Source organism: Rattus norvegicus, chromosome 18 (assembly GCF_036323735.1).
Source record: "Rattus norvegicus strain BN/NHsdMcwi chromosome 18, GRCr8, whole genome shotgun sequence".
Lineage (NCBI taxonomy): Eukaryota > Metazoa > Chordata > Mammalia > Rodentia > Muridae > Rattus > Rattus norvegicus.
The window spans coordinates 42,973,241-42,990,010 of NC_086036.1; the positions used below are offsets into that span (position 1 = coordinate 42,973,241).

The following is a 16,770-nucleotide window of genomic DNA, read 5'->3' on the forward strand; positions in this document are numbered from 1 at the left end:
TGCTTATTACTCAACTTTTTTCCCCATCCATTCTGATATCTATTTATTTATTGGATAGTTTATGTATTTACATTTCAAATGTTAATATTATCCCCTTTCCTGGTAACCCCCCTTCTCCCATTTCCCCATTCCCCTGCTTCTATGAGGAAGCTCCCCCTCCAAACCACTCTCCCTCTTCAACACCCTGATGTTCCCTTACACTGGGGAAATGAGCCTCCACAGGACCAAGGGCTTCTCCTGCTATTGATGTCCAACAAGGCTATCCTCTGCTATATATGTGGCTGGAGTCATGGCTCCCTCCATGTGTACTCATTGGTTGGTGGTTTAGTCCCTGGGAGCTCTGGGGGATCTGGGTGGTTGATATTATTGTTCTTCCTACGGGGTTGCAAACCCCTTCAGCTCCTTCAGTCCCTCCTCTAAATCCTACATTGGGGTCCCTGTGCTCAGTCTGATGGTTAGCTGCAAGCGTCTGTATCTGTATCAGTAAGGCTCTGGCAGAGCCTCTCAGGAGACATCCATGTCAGTCTCTTGTTAACAAGCACTTCTTGGCATCAACAATAGTGACTGGATTTGGTGGCTGCATAAGGGATGGATCCCCAGGTAGGGCAGTTTCTGGATGACCTTTGCTTCAGTTTCTGTTCCATGCTTTGTCCCTGCATTTCCTCCTGTGAGTATTTTGTTCTCTCTTCTAAGAAGGACTGAAGCATCCATATTTTGGTCTTTCTTCTTGGGCTTCATGTGATCTATGAATTGTTTCTTGAGTATTCTGAGCTTTTGGGTTAATATCCACTTGTCAGTGAGTGCATACCATGTGTGTTTTGTTGTGATTGGGTTACTTCACTCAGGATGATATTTTCTAGTTCCATCCATTTGCCTAAGAATTTCATGAAGTCATTGTTTTTGAAAGCTGAGTGGTACTCAAGTGTGTAAACGTACCACATTTTCTGTATCCATTCTTCTATTGAAGGACATCTGGGTTCTTTCCAGCTTTTGGATATTATAAATAAGGCTTCTATAAACATAGTGGAGCATGTGTCCTTGTTATATGTTGGAGCATCTTTTGGGTATATGCCCAGTAGCTAGGTCCTCAGGTAATATTATGTCCAATTTTCTGAGGAACCACCAGGCTGATTTCCAGAGTGGTTGTACCCCATTCTGATTTTTTCCCAATGATTTTAGTGTGTGTGTGTGTGTGTGTGTGTGTGTGTGTGTGTATCTATATCTATCTATATCTGTCCATTTATTTTTTTTCCTGAGTGTTTTTCATGCTGGAGTTATTTTTCTTCCTCATCAGTGGTCTCATATATGAGAGAGCCTACATGTCATCCCATCTTCTGGTAGTGGCTGCAACTTCCTGCTTTTGTTGAGCAAATGCAGAGTTCTTGGTTGAGGTGTTCCATGTGATCCCTTGTTAACCATGTGGAACTGATGTCACTTGTAAGAGTGAAGGAGATTGCATCCCTTTCCCTTTTCAGCTATATGCCTAGACAACTGGAAACACTATTGTTTGTTGTTGTTGTCTTTCAACTTCATTCACATCATTTTTATTAGGTAATTCAGTTAGTGATAACAATATGTTATATAGAATGGCAACTCCAAGGATGACCAAAATGCAGATGCTCCCACTCCTTCTTAAAAGGGGGAAATATTCATAGGAGGGGATATGGAAGCAAAGTTTAGAGCAATGACTCAAGGAATGGTCATTCAGAGCTTGATACACATGTGGCCCATATATATACAGCCAACAAAACTAGGTAAGATTGATGAAGCTAAAAAATGCATGTGGAAAGGGACCCGATATAGATCTTTCCTGAGAGACACATCCAGAGCATGTCCAATACAGAGGTCAATGCTAGCAGCAAACCACTGAACTGAGAATAGGACCCCCTTGGGGGGAATTAGAGGAAGGATTGAATGAGTTGCAACCCCATAAAAACAACAATGCCAACCAACCAGAGCTTCCAGGGACTAAACCACTACTGAAAGACTGTACATGGACTGGCCAAGGGCTCCAGCTGCATATGTAGCAGAGAATAGCCTTGTTGGGACACCAGTGGAAGGGAAAACCCTTGGTCTTGCCAAGATTGGACCCCCAGTGCAGGAGAATATGGGGAAGGGCAATAAGGGGGATATATAGGGGGAATATCCATATGTGGGAGGGGGGATGGGGGAGAGAATGGGGACTTATGTACAGGAAACTGGGAAGGCGAATAACCTTTGAAATGTAAGTAAAGAAATATATAATAAAAAATTTAAAAAAGAATATGTTATATAAGACATCTCCTGAGATTATGCCAGAATCCTTATTACGAGATGTATTCCAGTCCAGTGAAACCATCAGAACAAAATATCCCAGATTAGAAAATAAAATGACTTTTGAAGACCAAGAGTGCAAGAAAATAAAAGGCATTGAACTCAACAAAATAGCAGTGGAAGCAATAGACTTTGGAATGTTGGAAAGCCTCTCCACCCCTACTATTTTTTTCTTTAATGCAGGTCTAAATTTATCTTTTTTAAAAAATATTTACCTCATTTTTTAAAATATTCTTTAATCCTATTTTACAATCCAGTCTTTATCCACCTCCTGGTCCACTCTCTCACTGTTCCTTATTCCATTCCTCCCCCCACCCCCACACATATCAGACCTCCCCACTCCCTGGAGCCTCCATTCTCTCAAGGGTTAGGTGCATTTTCTCTCACAGAGGCCAGACCAGGCAGTCCTCTGCTGTATATGTGTTGGGGGCCTCATATCAGCTAGTGTATGCTACCTGGTTGGTCACTCAGAGACTGCTGGTCTTCCTATGGAGTTGCCCTCCTCAGCTTCTTCCTAATTCTACCACAGTTGTCTCCAGCTTCTGTCCATTGATTTGGTGTATCTGCATCTGATTCTTTCAGCTGCTTGTTGGGATCTTGGAGGGAAGTCATGCTAGGCTCCTGTCTGTAAGTCCACCATAGCATCAATAATAGAGGAGGGCAGCCATGCTAGGCTCCTGTCTGTAAGTCCACCACAGCATCAATAACAGTGTCAGGACTTGAGGCCTCACCTAGAGCTGGATGCTGATGTGGGCCTGCCACTGTACCTGCTTTCCCTCAGGCTCTTCTCCATTTTTGTCACTGTAGTTCTCTCAGACAGGAATAATTCTGGGTCAAAGTTTTTGACTGTGGGATGGCAAGCACATCTCTCCATTTGATGCCCTGTCTTTCTATTGGAGGTGGACTCTACAATTCCCCTCTCCCCACTGTAGAACATTTCATCTAAGGTCCCTTCCTTTGAGTCCTGAGAGTCTCTTACCTCCCAGGTCTCTGGTACATTCTAGAGGGTCCCCCAACCTCTTACCTCCCAAGGTTGCCTGTTTCCATTCTTTCTGCTGGCCCTTGAGGCTTCAGTTCTTTTCCCCCAATATCTGATCATGTTTTCCTTTTCTCCTCCCTGTCTGCTCTACCACACAGGTCCTTTACTCCCTTTGCCTCCTTCCCACTGTGATTGCTTTCTTCTCTCTCCCAAGTGGGATTGAGGCATCCTTACTTGGACCCTTTGGCTTGTTAGCCTTCTTAAGCTCTGTGGATTGTATCCTAGGTATTCTGTACTCATAGGGGGGAAATCAGCTGCTTCTTCTGAAAGTACATTTGAAAAAATTAGAACCATAGAACTTTAAATATGAATGTAATTCAGTATCTTTTTGTCTGTTCCTCTTAAGAGAGTGTCTTTGCTTTGGGTTACCTCAAAAACAGAATCCAAAGCATAAGTTTTTGTATTATTGCTATAATAGGGACTTTAGTGATGCAGAACTCCATAGTAAGGGGCATAGAGACAGGGGACCTTTTGTCAAGCCAATTGCTACTATTGGATTCTATCTGCTAGACTCTCAATATGTAAACTCATTTTGAGTGAGGAATAAGCAAGAATATGTTTATTTTATAGTTTAATAATTTTCCTTTTCTGTCTTCTCTATTTTGCTTAGCTATATTTATACATTCTTGTTTATTTACTACAGTTTCAGCAATGTCTCAGTTATTCAAAGCTTTCCTTACAACAGGAGACCCTTGTTTGCAGTTACATTACCTTTTACCTGGACAAGTATAGCATACTGATGACTGAGTCCACCTGACACATCATGATCATTTTGGTCTTATATTCATCCTCCTCATAGAACTGTCTGAAATTCTTCATCTAGGCCCTGACATGAGTTAGTTGACATTCTTGTGTCTGCGTGGGCCACCAATGATGCACTAAGATATAAGTAAAAAATTAAGTTCGATAATAGAAGAAAAACTAGGGAAGCATCTGGAACACATGGGCACTGGAAAAAATTTCCTGAACAAAACACCAATGGCTTATGCTCTAAGATCAAGAATTGACAAATGGGATCTCATAAAACTGCAAAGCTTCTGTAAGGCAAAGGACACTGTGGTTAGGACAAAACGGCAACCAACAGATTGGGAAAAGATCTTTACCAACCCTACAACAGATAGAGGCCTTATATCCAAAATATACAAAGAACTCAAGAAGTTAGACCGCAGGGAAACAAATAACCCTATTAAAAAATGGGGTTCAGAGCTAAACAAAGAATTCACAGCTGAGGAATGCCGAATGGCTGAGAAACACCTAAAGAAATGTTCAACATCTTTAGTCATAAGGGAAATGCAAATCAAAACAACCCTGAGATTTCACCTCACACCAGTGCGATTGGCTAAGATCAAAAACTCAGGTGACAGCAGATGCTGGCGAGGTTGTGGAGAAAGAGGAACACTCCTCCATTGTTGGTGGGATTGCAGACTGGTAAAACCATTCTGGAAATCAGTCTGGAGGTTCCTCAGAAAATTGGACATTGAACTGCCTGAGGATCCAGCTATACCTCTCTTGGGCATATACCCAAAAGATGCCTCAACATATAAAAGAGACACGTGCTCCACTATGTTCATCGCAGCCTTATTTATAATAGCCAGAAAATGGAAAGAACCCAGATGCCCTTCAACAGAGGAATGGATACAGAAAATGTGGTACATCTACACAATGGAATACTACTCAGCTATCAAAAACAACGAGTTTATGAAATTCGTAGGCAAATGGTTGGAACTGGAAAATATCATCCTGAGTGAACTAACCCAATCACAGAAAGACATACATGGTATGCACTCATTGATAAGTGGCTATTAGCCCAAATGCTTGAATTACCCTAGATCCCTTGAACAAACGAAATTCAAGACGGATGATCAAAATGTGAATGCTTCACTCCTTCTTTAAATGAGGAAAAAGAATACCCTTGGCAGGGAAGGGAGAGGCAAAGATTAAAACAGAGACTGAAGGAACACCCATTCAGAGCCTGTCCCACATTTGGCCCATACATATACAGCCACCCAATTGGACTAGATGGATGAAGCAAAGAAGTGCAGACCGACAGGAGCCGGATGTAGATCGCTCCTGAGAGACACAGCCAGAATACAGCAAATACAGAGGCGAATGCCAGCAGCAAACCACTGAACCGAGAATAGGTCCCCTATTGAAGGAATCAGAGAAAGAACTGGAAGAGCTTAAAGGGGCTCGAGACCCCAAAAGTACAACAATGCCAAGCAACCAGAGCTTCCAGGGACTAAGCCACTACCTAAAGACTATACATGGACTGACCCTGGACTCTGACCCCATAGGTAGCAATGAATATCCTAGTAAGAGCACCAGTGGAAGGGGAAGCCCTGGGTCCTGCTAAGACTGAACCCTCAGTGAACTAGTCTATGGGGGGAGGGCGGCAATGGTGGGAGGGTTGGGAGGGGAACACCCATAAGGAAGGGGAGGGGGGAGGGGGGAGGGGGATGTTTGCCCGGAAACCGGGAAAGGGAATAACACTCGAAATGTATATAAGAAATACTCAAGTTAATAAAAAAAAAAAAGGAAAAAAAAAATTAAGTTCGAAGTGGATTAAAGAAAATAGGGACTACTGTATGTCAAGCATGAATCCATTTTTGCTTAGTCTCATGGTTTCTTCTATATAGTTGTTCTGAGTGTATATGTTCTTTGTCTTGTTGGATATACCTTAAAGTTGATAAAGAGTGAAGTTGTAAGAGTGAAGGAAATGTTTAAAGTGCATGGATCCAACACTAGAACATCATCTATTTATTCTAATAGTTAAGTAAAAAGTGTTTGCTAAAAGCCAACAGAGAACCCTTTGAGACCGACAGTCATGTGCTTCTCCTATACCAACTCCCACTAAACAAGATAAATAAGGCTGCCATGATTGACATAGAATAAAGAGGGTCGAACTAAATATTGCTGGCTCATACAATAGCAGAGAGGAAAGGATAGGGAAAAACATTGATTGGTTTTGGGCACTCGGGATCTGCTGAATCTAATCAGCTTGTAGAACAGTAATCTGAGATCTAAGAAAATGATGCTCACTTCTCAGTTGTGTGTCTTTGCTTCATCTTGGAAACCTATTCACCCTGTACAATACTCTTCTCTCACTGTAGTCTGTCATAGTCACACCTGCCCTCCAAACCCATTCTTCAGTGTACCTGTGGTTTTCTTCATTTAGATTTTGAGAGAGAAGGTTTTACAATGAAGCCCAGATGAGTCTGATGCTCATTATTCTCCAGTGCCAGCTTCCAAAGTATTCCTCATGAATCTGAGTCCAACCACTAAATGGAAAATGATCTCTTCACTACATTAACAATAAAATTATATTATTAATCAACTATTTCATGTAACCATCTTGTAGTCCAACTCTGAAATATTTTTAGGTTACCCCATCCTGATACTAGAAAAAAATCAACAGTCTTTATATTTAATGATCAATATTTTATAAGAAGATAAATTATTTAAAAATTAGTCATATAAAACTAAAGTTTTCTCCTTGGGCAGTTTCTTGGAAGTAGGACATTTCTGGTTTTTTTCTAGCTTTATGGTTCTAGAATTTACCAGACTGTATATCAACATTGTAGAGTGAACAGATTACATACAAGTTTAAAAAAGAGATGGAATAGTGTCACACTTTCTCAGAGTAGCAGGAAAAAAACAACAACAAAACAAAAAAAGACCCACTTTACAAAAAGCAAACAAGAAAGAAGAAAAAAGTAATTACCAGACATTCCTGGAAATGACTTAATAGGTAAATCAATGGTGTGCAAACATGAAGAATTGAGTTAGTTCACATCTCCAGAACACATGTTTAAAGCAGTACACATCTACAATCTCCTGCCAACTATAAACTTCTCATGTTACCAAAAAGAGCAAAGAAGATATTACTGACATAACTTTAGAACCTACACTTTTCTGTAGAGGGGAGAATCCTACAGGACTCTACAATGTCACCTCTAGCTAGTGCCACACTTTAACAGAAGACTCTACTTTCATTTATTACTGCGGCATCCACCGCAAATTTGCATTCCTCAAGATAGACGTTATGCTAGAATTGAAACAAAACAAAGTAAAATTAGAAGGTGATCTTGTATCATGCCCCAGAGGCTCTAACTGCTGCTTCCTTGTGGTAAAGTTTCTGTGTCTGCCTGACATTCAGGAAGGTTCAGTAACTTGGGTGTTGACATTTTGTTTTTTAAAAAGATAGGTAATTTTTATTGCATAAATTCCACTAGGTATATAATATTAATATATATTGGGAAAGTTATATGATTTCCTGCCTCATTAGCTTGTGCATTAATTAAGGATAATACTAATAACTATGCTTTCGAATTGAGAGAATTAAAATGGAGGTTAAAACTGTTGGTGATGATTGAATTGCCCTGGATTAAAGCCTCTAGCTACACGGATCCACTGAGAACTTAAAACTGTGACTAATCTAAGCAAATGTGCTTATGCTTTTACACATATTAATTATATTTAAATGGCTACTGTATACCATATTGCACTGGTGCAATAAATAATAGCTCCTAAATAACTCAGAGATTTATAGTTTTCTCTCAGAATAATAGGCTCCCCAAAAGGTTTCCTAGAGATTGCAAGAAGACGTGTTTTTTAAAGGGATGATCAAATTATAACTATATGTATGTATTTGTGTGTTTAACTTGTCTTAGTGTTTCTATTGCTGTGATAAAACACTATGATCACACACAACATAGGGAGGAAAGAGTATTTTCAGCTTACAATTTCACACCACAGTCCATCACTGAAGGATGTCAGGGAAGAACTCAACGCAGGAACCTGGAGTAGGAACTGAAGCTGACACTAAGGAAGAGGGATAAATACTTACTGAATAGCTTGCCATGACTTGCTCAGCCTCATTTTCATAACCACCCAGGACCACCTGCCTAGTGGAGTACCACTGAGGGGGCTAGGCTCTCTCACATCAATTTTAATCCGAGCACTTGGGAGGTAGAGGCATGTGAATCTCCATGAGTTCAAGGCCAGGCTAGTCTACACAAGTGAGTTCCAGGAAAGCCAGGGATATGTAGAGAGTCTCATTGTTAAACAAACGAAGAAATAAGCATAAACATACTTTTGTTCTTGTTTTCTCAGTCTCATTATGTAGCTCTTGCTGTCCTCTGCCTCTGCCTCTGCCTCTGCCTCTGCCTCTGCCTCTGCCTCTGCCTCTGCCTCTGCCTCTGCCTCTGCCTCTGCCTCTGCCTCTGCCTCTGCCTCTGCCTCTGCCTCTGCCTCTGCCTCTGCCTCTGCCTCTGCCTCTGCCTCTGCCTCTGCCTCTGCCTCAAGTGCTGGGATTAAAGGCTGCACCACTATGCCCAGCAATGTTATTCTTTTAAAAAATTTTTTAAAAAAATATAATAGATAAATAACACCAAGTTTGTCTTCTGATTCCTCTGATAACAATTTGAAAACCTTCAATTGTTTTTCTACCAAAATTGAACCAAATTACCTATCAGGACCTCTGAAACCTGTGTACCACAAAAGTACCCTTAGGCTCATGACCATTCTTTTTTTTTTATTGGATATTTCTTCATTTACATTTCAAATGTTTTTTTATGTTTTGTGAATTTTTTTTTATTAACTTGAGTATTTCTTATATACATTTCGAGTGTTATTCCCTTTCCCGGTTTCCGGGCAAACATCCCCCTCCCCCCTCCCCTTTCTTATCGGTGTTCCCCTCCCCATCCTCCCCCCATTGCCGCCCTCCTCCCTATTTCCTGTCCATAAGCCCCCATCCCCTTTTCCTCCCCTTCTTCTAGAAGGGTATTCCCCTCCCCATCCATCTCCACCCCCCAACTTCCACCCCGACATTCCCTTACACTAGGGGTCCAACCTTGGCAGAACCAAGGGCTTCTCCTTCCTTTGGTGCCTGACCATTCAAATCACCATAGCATCCAGCAACAGTGAACTCCTGGCTCTTCTGTAGTTATAGAGGTTTCCACCCACAGCATTTCTAATTCCTAGTATCACCTTCCCCACACATCTTATTCAGACAACTTACTCCCCTAACTTTCTGATGTCATCTTAGTCAGGGTATCTATGCTGTGACAAAATACCATGACCAAAGCAGTTTGGGGAAGAAAAAGTTTATTTCATCCTATAACTCTCAGGTCACATTTATCATCAGGGAAAACCAAGGTAGGAACCCAAGGCAGATACTGGGAAGCAGTCTGGCTTGTTTCCCATAGCTTGCTTAGCCTTCTTCCTATAGCTTGGTCAGCCTTCTTCCTATAGCTTGCTTAGCCTTCTTCCTATACTATCCAGGACCAAATGCTTAGGGGTGGCACAACCCTCAGTGAGCTGGGTCTACCCACATCAATCATTAGTCAAGAAAATGACCTTTGACTTGCCTAGAGGCAATCTTATAAAGGCATTTTCTCAACTGAGACTCCTTTTCTCAGACACCTCTATTATGTATTAAATTGTCAAAATACAATCAAGACTGATGTAAGGGGACTAGCCATTGTCCTGACTTTTGGTGGCTTATGTAATGTTTGTTTTGTTTCTGTCATACATTTTGCTATATTTAGTTGGCTCCCAAATCCTTCCCCATAGTGGAACTTTTTTTATCTGCTTTATTTATTTGTTCATATTCTCATGACAAATTTTATGTTAACACAATGAAGAACATATGGGGGTCAATATGGACACATAGTTGTCGGAATATTAAGAGAGAATGTAGAAAGGATTTCTGTGAAAAACAGCCAACAAATGCTTCTTGAGAAATTAGCATATCCTCCTTTCTTTTCTGGGCCCTTAGGGGTCAATTAGTTTGCAAAAGTGATGGTAAGTTGTCATACAATTTACATTCTAGCAAAATAAATAATAGACTATTTAAAGACAATTAATCAACTGTTATAAAAACATGGAAAAAAAAACTAGGGCAGGGTAAAGGGTATAGATGTATGTGCTGTGTAAAATATGTTGGCCAGAGAAGGCTGAATGTAGAAAAAACTGAATGGTGTGAAGGAGTGGGCTGGGAAGGGGGGGTATTCTAGGGAGTTGAATCTTGTAATGGGGCAGTGATAGGGCCTAGACTGGAAGAATCTTTGATATATTCCAGGGACCATGGAAAAGTCACCATGTCTAGACATGAGTGACCCAAGGTTGTGGTGTGTGAAGAGGTCAGAGAAGTAGTGGGAGGTGAGTTTTGCTGGGTGTGTGGAAGGGCCATTGAGGTCACTGACTCAGCAGTAGATAGGGAGGTAGGGCAGCTGGCGGTAGTTGGTTTTCTCTACCCAAGCATGTACCTGGTGGTTAGGCAATGACTTGGCTTCCACCAAGTGCTTTGAATTTTCCAGGCAATATCTAGGATTCAAGGGAAATTCTACATTCAAAATATTTGTTTTTAGTTTTTAATCAAGTTTTATATCTGCTAGTGCATTCTCCCTAAGCCAATTACATTTTCTCATGAGTCAATTGTTAACAACTAAATTAAAATGCCCCAAACTATTTAGGACATATTTAATTGTTCAAAGTAAATTAGTTGGAAAAATTGTTTTGGGGGGTGGTTGAAAATAGAGTGAGATTATACCAAGAAGTGGGGAGGGGAGGGGATTTAAAATTGTAAAAGGAGTGAGCTATATTTTATAAACTTGAGTACCTGGGATTACTTCCTAAATGTCTCTGGGAAACCATTTCTGGTATAAATCTACATATTTAAACTAGGTTTAAAGCTATCTCAGTAAGGAAAGTCTGCATATGGTACAGGCCTACCAACTTTTGTTTGATTCCCAGGACCTTTGTAAAGGTGGGTATAGAAAATTGGCTCCCAAGTGTTGTCCTAAGACCTCTAAACCCATGCAAACACTCACACACAGACAATAAATATAAACTAAATGTTCATAGACTCACATTTAGATAATGGGTTTACAGATTGCTTTTTTGACGTATTTTCTTTTAAATTAACTTTTATTTGATATTTTATTACTTTTATTTTTTTGCAGTCCAGTCATTGCCCACTTCCAGATCCGCTCTCCCACAGTTCCTCATCCTATTTCCCCCCAACCCCCATCTCCAAGAGGATGCCCGGGAGGGCTCCCCACTCCCTAGGGCCTCAAGTCTCTGGAAGGTTAGGCACATCTTTTTTTTTTTAATTGGATATTTTATTTATTTACATTTTAAATGTTATTTCCTTTCTCTGAACCCCCTAACTCATCCCCATCCCCATCCCCCTGTTTCTATGAGGGTGCCCCCCCACCAAGCCATCCATTCCTACCTCATTGCCCTGGCATTCCCCTACAGCTGGGATATCAAGCCTTCAAAGGACCAAGGGCCTCTCATCTCATTGATGCCTGACCATGCCATCCTCTGCTACTTATGCAGCTGGAGCCCTGGATCTGTTCATGTGTACTCTTTGGTTGGTGGTTTAGTCCCTTGGAGCTCTGGGGGATCTGGTTGACTGCTATTGTTGTTGTTCTTATGGGGATGCAAACCCCTTCAGCTCCTTCAGTCCTTTCAATAATTCCTCCATTGGGGATCAGGTTCTGAGTCCAATGGTTGGCTGAGAGTGTCTGCTTCTGTAATTGTCAGGCTCTGGCAAAGCCTCTCAGGAAACAGCTATATCAGACTCCTGTAAGTAGGTACTTCTTGGTATCAGCAATAGTGTCTGGGTTTAGTGTCTGTATTTGGGATGTATCCCCAGATGGGGCATTCTCTGGATGACCTTTCCTTCAGTCTCTGCTCCACACTTTGCTCCATATTTCTTTAGACAAGGACAATTCTGGGTTAAAAATTTGGAGATGAGTGGGTGGCCCTAACCCCCAACATCTTAGGAGACAGCTATACCAGGCTCCTGTCAGCATGCACTTCTTGGCATAAGCAATATTGTCTGGGTTTGGTGGCTGTATGTATATGGGCTGGATTGCCAGGTGGCTTTGAATGGCCATTCCTTCACTCTCTGCTCCAAACTTTGTCTCTGTATCTCCTCCTATGACTATTTTTGTTCCCCTTCCTAAGAAGGACTGAAGCATCCACACTTTGGTTGTCCTTCTTCTTGAACTTCATGTGGCCTGTGAATTCTATCTTGGGTAATCTGAGGTTTTGTGCTAATATCCACTTGTCAGTGTGTGCATGGTATGTGTGTTTTTTTTGGGGGGGGGAGAGTTTGGGTTACCTCACTCAGGATGATATTTTCTAGTTCTATACATTTGCCTATGAATTTCATGAAGTCATTGTTTTTAATAGCTGAGTAGTACTCCATTGTGTAAATGTACCACATTTTCTGTATCCATTCTTCCATTGAGGGACATCTGGATCTTTCCAGCTTCTGGCTATTATAAATACAGCTGCTATGAACATAGTGGAGCACGTGTCTTTGTTATATGTTGGAGCATCTTTTGGGTATATGTCCAAGAGAGGTATAGCTGGGTCCTCAGGTAGTGCAATGTCCAATTTTCTGAGGAACCTCTAGACTGATTTCCAGAGTGGTTGTACCAGTCTGCAATCCCACCAACAATGGAGGAGTGTTCCTCTTTCTCCACATCCTAGCCAGCATCTGCTGTCACTTGAGTTTTGATCTTAGCCATCCTGACTGGTGTGAGGTGAAATCTCAGGGTTGTTTTGATTTGCATTTCCCTGATGACTAAGGATGTTGAACATTTCTTTAGGTGCTTCTCAGTCATTCAGTATTCCTCAGTTGAGAATTCGTTGTTTAGCTCTGTACCCTTTTACTTCTTTCTCCAATTCTGTTACTAAATTTGACTTCGTGTAACTTCAACATTTGAGTCTATTATTTTTCTGTTATCAATATATAACTGCTTAATTTCCAGACAGAAAAAAGCCTCTGAGGATGAAGAAGACCACCCTGCTTTCTTTATGAGCATTACATCTATGTTCAGTAAGTCTCACAGAGCTCTTATTTTATGTTATAAAGCAGCTTGTCTGAAGAAGCCGTGTAACAGCAAGACCAGCTCAGTAGCTGTTTGTAACTGGGTTGACAATGGATCATTTTTAGAATACCTAAGCCAAAGACAAGATAGGATGGCTTCTTTTCTCCTAACTGGATGTTTGCACATAGAACAACTTTGTGACTTGAATGGTTGTAGTATTCCATACGTGTCCATTTTCTTGTGTAAACACCTGTTGCTGTATTTTAGGATTTTGAGGCTGAGGGAACAAGCCAATCAATGCGAGGTAGATTCTAATTACACGGCTCAGCTTAGACTCCACTGGCTTTTCAGTAGTGTGACAGTGTTACACATTTGCTGGACACAGATCTTCAGATTGGGACTCCGGTGTGATCTGGGAGCCACAAAGCTACTACTGTGTTGTCACAACTTCACACTTTGGCTCGTAGGTGTTTGTCTTCGATCTATTTTTGAGTTGGTGTCAATATCTGTCCACGTGAGGCACAAATTCAATTTTGTGCATGTGGATAAGCATTTTCCCCAACATATTAGGAAGACTGTGCATTCTTTATTGTGTATCCTAAGCTCCTTTGTCTGAAATCAATTAACCATTGATGGGGTCTACTTCCAGATTTTATTCTAGCTTTATTAGTTAATATGTTTTTTGCTGGTTTTGGTAATAATCAATAATTATTTATTTTGAAATTCAGAATGCATTTTTTTTGTATTTAGTACAAGACTGTTCAGAGAACAGATCTGCCTGTAGTCCAACCACTCAGCAGGCTAAAGCAGGAGGATTGGGAGGTCAAGGGCCACCTCTACTTTCAAAGAAAGTTCCAGGCCAACTTGCATTTGTATAATCTATCTCTTAACTGCATAGTCTACTTGGATCTTTTATGAGTCAAGTTGATTTGAGAAATAACTATTGACAGGTGTCAGGATGTTCCTGAGAATGAAATAGTTCTTGTCTCTTGCTTCATTCTATACTCCCCCTCTGTCTTTAATTTTTTTCAGTTCCATTCTCATATGTCCTTGATGCTATTTTCTTAGAGTAGAAAATTTTGGAAACCTTTCTGTGTCTGGATGCTGTATCTTGGCTTAGATTTTGGGAAATTCAGGCATTCTTTCTGTGTATATACATTTCCAACATTTTTATTTCTCTGTTTCTAAAACTCTTGCTATTAAAAGGTTAATTTGCTGGTTGACCACCTATAATAACACTGAGGAGAAAGGGCCGATTTTACTTTACAGTTCTGGGTTATAATTAATTATGACAGTGTTAGGTTATGCTCCATTGTAGTAATTCTACGTTATAGTTCATTGTATCAGTCCTAGGTTATACTCTATTATGGCAGTTCTAGGTTGTAGTCCATCATGGCAATTCTAGATTACACTCCATTCTGGGAAATCTAGGTTATAGTCCATTATTGTGGTTCTAGATTATAGCCCATTATGTCAGTTCTAGGTTACACTCCTATGATAGTTTTTTTTTGGGGGGGTTGACACCTTAACTATATCTAGAATTGGCTAAAACCCAAATGCTGGACCTACTTGTGAGGATTTTTTTAATTAATTAATTTGAAGTCGAAAGACCCATTTCTAGTCTTGATCATTTGAAATGGGAAGACACACCTTTAGTCCACACCTTTTGATGTGGGAAGACCTACCATTACTCTAGGTCACACCTTCTGCTTAGCAACCTAAATAAAGGACAGGGAAGAAGGAAGCTTTCTCTCTCTACTTTTGCTTGCTCTCACCCTCACTAGCAAGTGTATTCCTTCATGGACATTAGAGACTACTTTTTCAGGATTCTGGCATAACTGTAGACCAGCTGAGATATTCAAACTCTTGGACTGTGTTCCTCAACTTTACATTGGTAGCCAGCATTGTTGGATTAGCTGGACTTTAAGCCTTTCTAATAAATTCCCATATACATTTATATTACTATATATTGTTTCGCTAAGAAATCTTGACTAATACAATTCTGTTCTGGCAGTTTTAAGTTACATTGTATCATCAGGGATATCCTGTCAGCAAGAGCTTGAGGGAGCAGCTTACATCACATCAATAATGGGAAGCAGAGAGGGATGGTACCCTTTAAGTTCATTCACTCTTTCTTCCATTTGGTTAAGTATCCTGCTGAAGCTTTTCAGGTTTTTGTGTTAACTTTTTAGGTCTTTGTGTTTTCTCTAGTTTTAAATTACTTTTTCCCCTTGACCTGTTTCATTTATCATGAATTGTTTTCAGGTTACATGTAATTTTCTATGAGTATTTCATCACTTATTTCACACGTCTCTGTGGATTCTCTGTTCATCTCCAGAGCCTCACTGTTTTCATCTTAGTGGGATTACAGTTCCTTGACTTTTCCAGGTGACTTTGCCCTGGTCCCTGAGTATTTGAAGACATGGCTGCCCCTGTGTTTTTGCTTTGGCCTCCAGCAGTATGCTTGAATGGGGTGTAGGTGCATACACACATGGACACTTACTACATACATATACTTCATACTCACATGCATATACATAATCACACACTCACAAGGAAAACTTTAAAATTTCTATTGTATGTATATTCTATAATTTGTATGTTTAGCTACCTATTAATTCATATTTGAGCTTATTAATGTTCTGGTTGTCTTTGTTTCATATGATATTGACATACATTTTATTCCTCATTATTACTTCGTCTAAACTGTTTCAGATTTGTCTTGCTATTTTTGTCTTCATCTAAGAATTATCACAGAAGGCTATTGTTTAAATTGTAGTTATTTGGGGGATTTCTGGATATCTTATTCGTTATTTAAATTTTATTTTTGTTGCAGCCAGAGAACATATTATGGTCACAAAATATGTTGCATGCTGTTTTGCAAGTTGTTATATACTTTTTCTTTAAAATATTTTTAATTAATATTTTGGAGTAGGATGGAGAGTATTGGGCTTCATTATGACATCTTCATGTATGTGTCATTATATTTTGTTCTCATGAATCCTCCTTTTGTGCTACCATCCCATGATTTTATTCCCTCTCTAGTTTCACCTTATGTTTTCTAATGTCCCTATGCTATTTTCTTCCTCTTTAAGATCTCTTCATCTTCTCTAATAGTTCTTTTTCTAGTCTTGTATAAATACATGTGCGTTCACATACAAATATACATATATACAAATGTATATATGACTTTAAGTCTGAGTTCCATCCATAAAAACAAATGTGGTATTTGTGTTTATGAGTCTGGCTAAGTACTATGTATTCTTTCCTGATGCACAAGTTACATTAATTTTCACCCTATAAATATGCACTTGAGGACATTTATTCTACAGTTGTTTCATATTATGCTCCTTAAATATCAATTAGAGGCTGTTGATTGTGCTGGAAGACTATTCACTTCTCTTATTTGTTTTGTGTCTTACTGTCACAGAGTCCCAATATATGGCTGACACTAGCCTTGAACTTTGAATGATTCTTGTGTCTAAGTGCTGGGATTGCAGGTATGTGTCACAATGTCCAGTTTCTTTCAAGTCTTTATTGATTTGTGTGTGTTTTGTGTCCATGTATGTG

At 40.0% G+C, this 16,770-nt stretch overlaps 1 long non-coding RNA gene across 3 annotated transcripts in view; it reads left to right on the forward strand.

Moving 5' to 3' along the window:
* LOC108348789 (uncharacterized) overlaps positions 1-16,770 on the forward strand; it is a 65,106-nt gene that overhangs the window by 11,694 nt on the left and 36,642 nt on the right. Inside the window, exons 2-3 of one of the 3 annotated variants that reach the window (XR_010059711.1) lie at positions 13,141-13,208; positions 16,631-16,700. The exons of 1 other annotated variant lie outside the window; for it this stretch is intronic. This is a non-coding gene — a long non-coding RNA (uncharacterized LOC108348789). The remainder of the gene's footprint in view (positions 1-13,140; positions 13,209-16,630; positions 16,701-16,770) is intronic. One more of the 3 variants, XR_001842101.3, reaches the window with a different exon arrangement.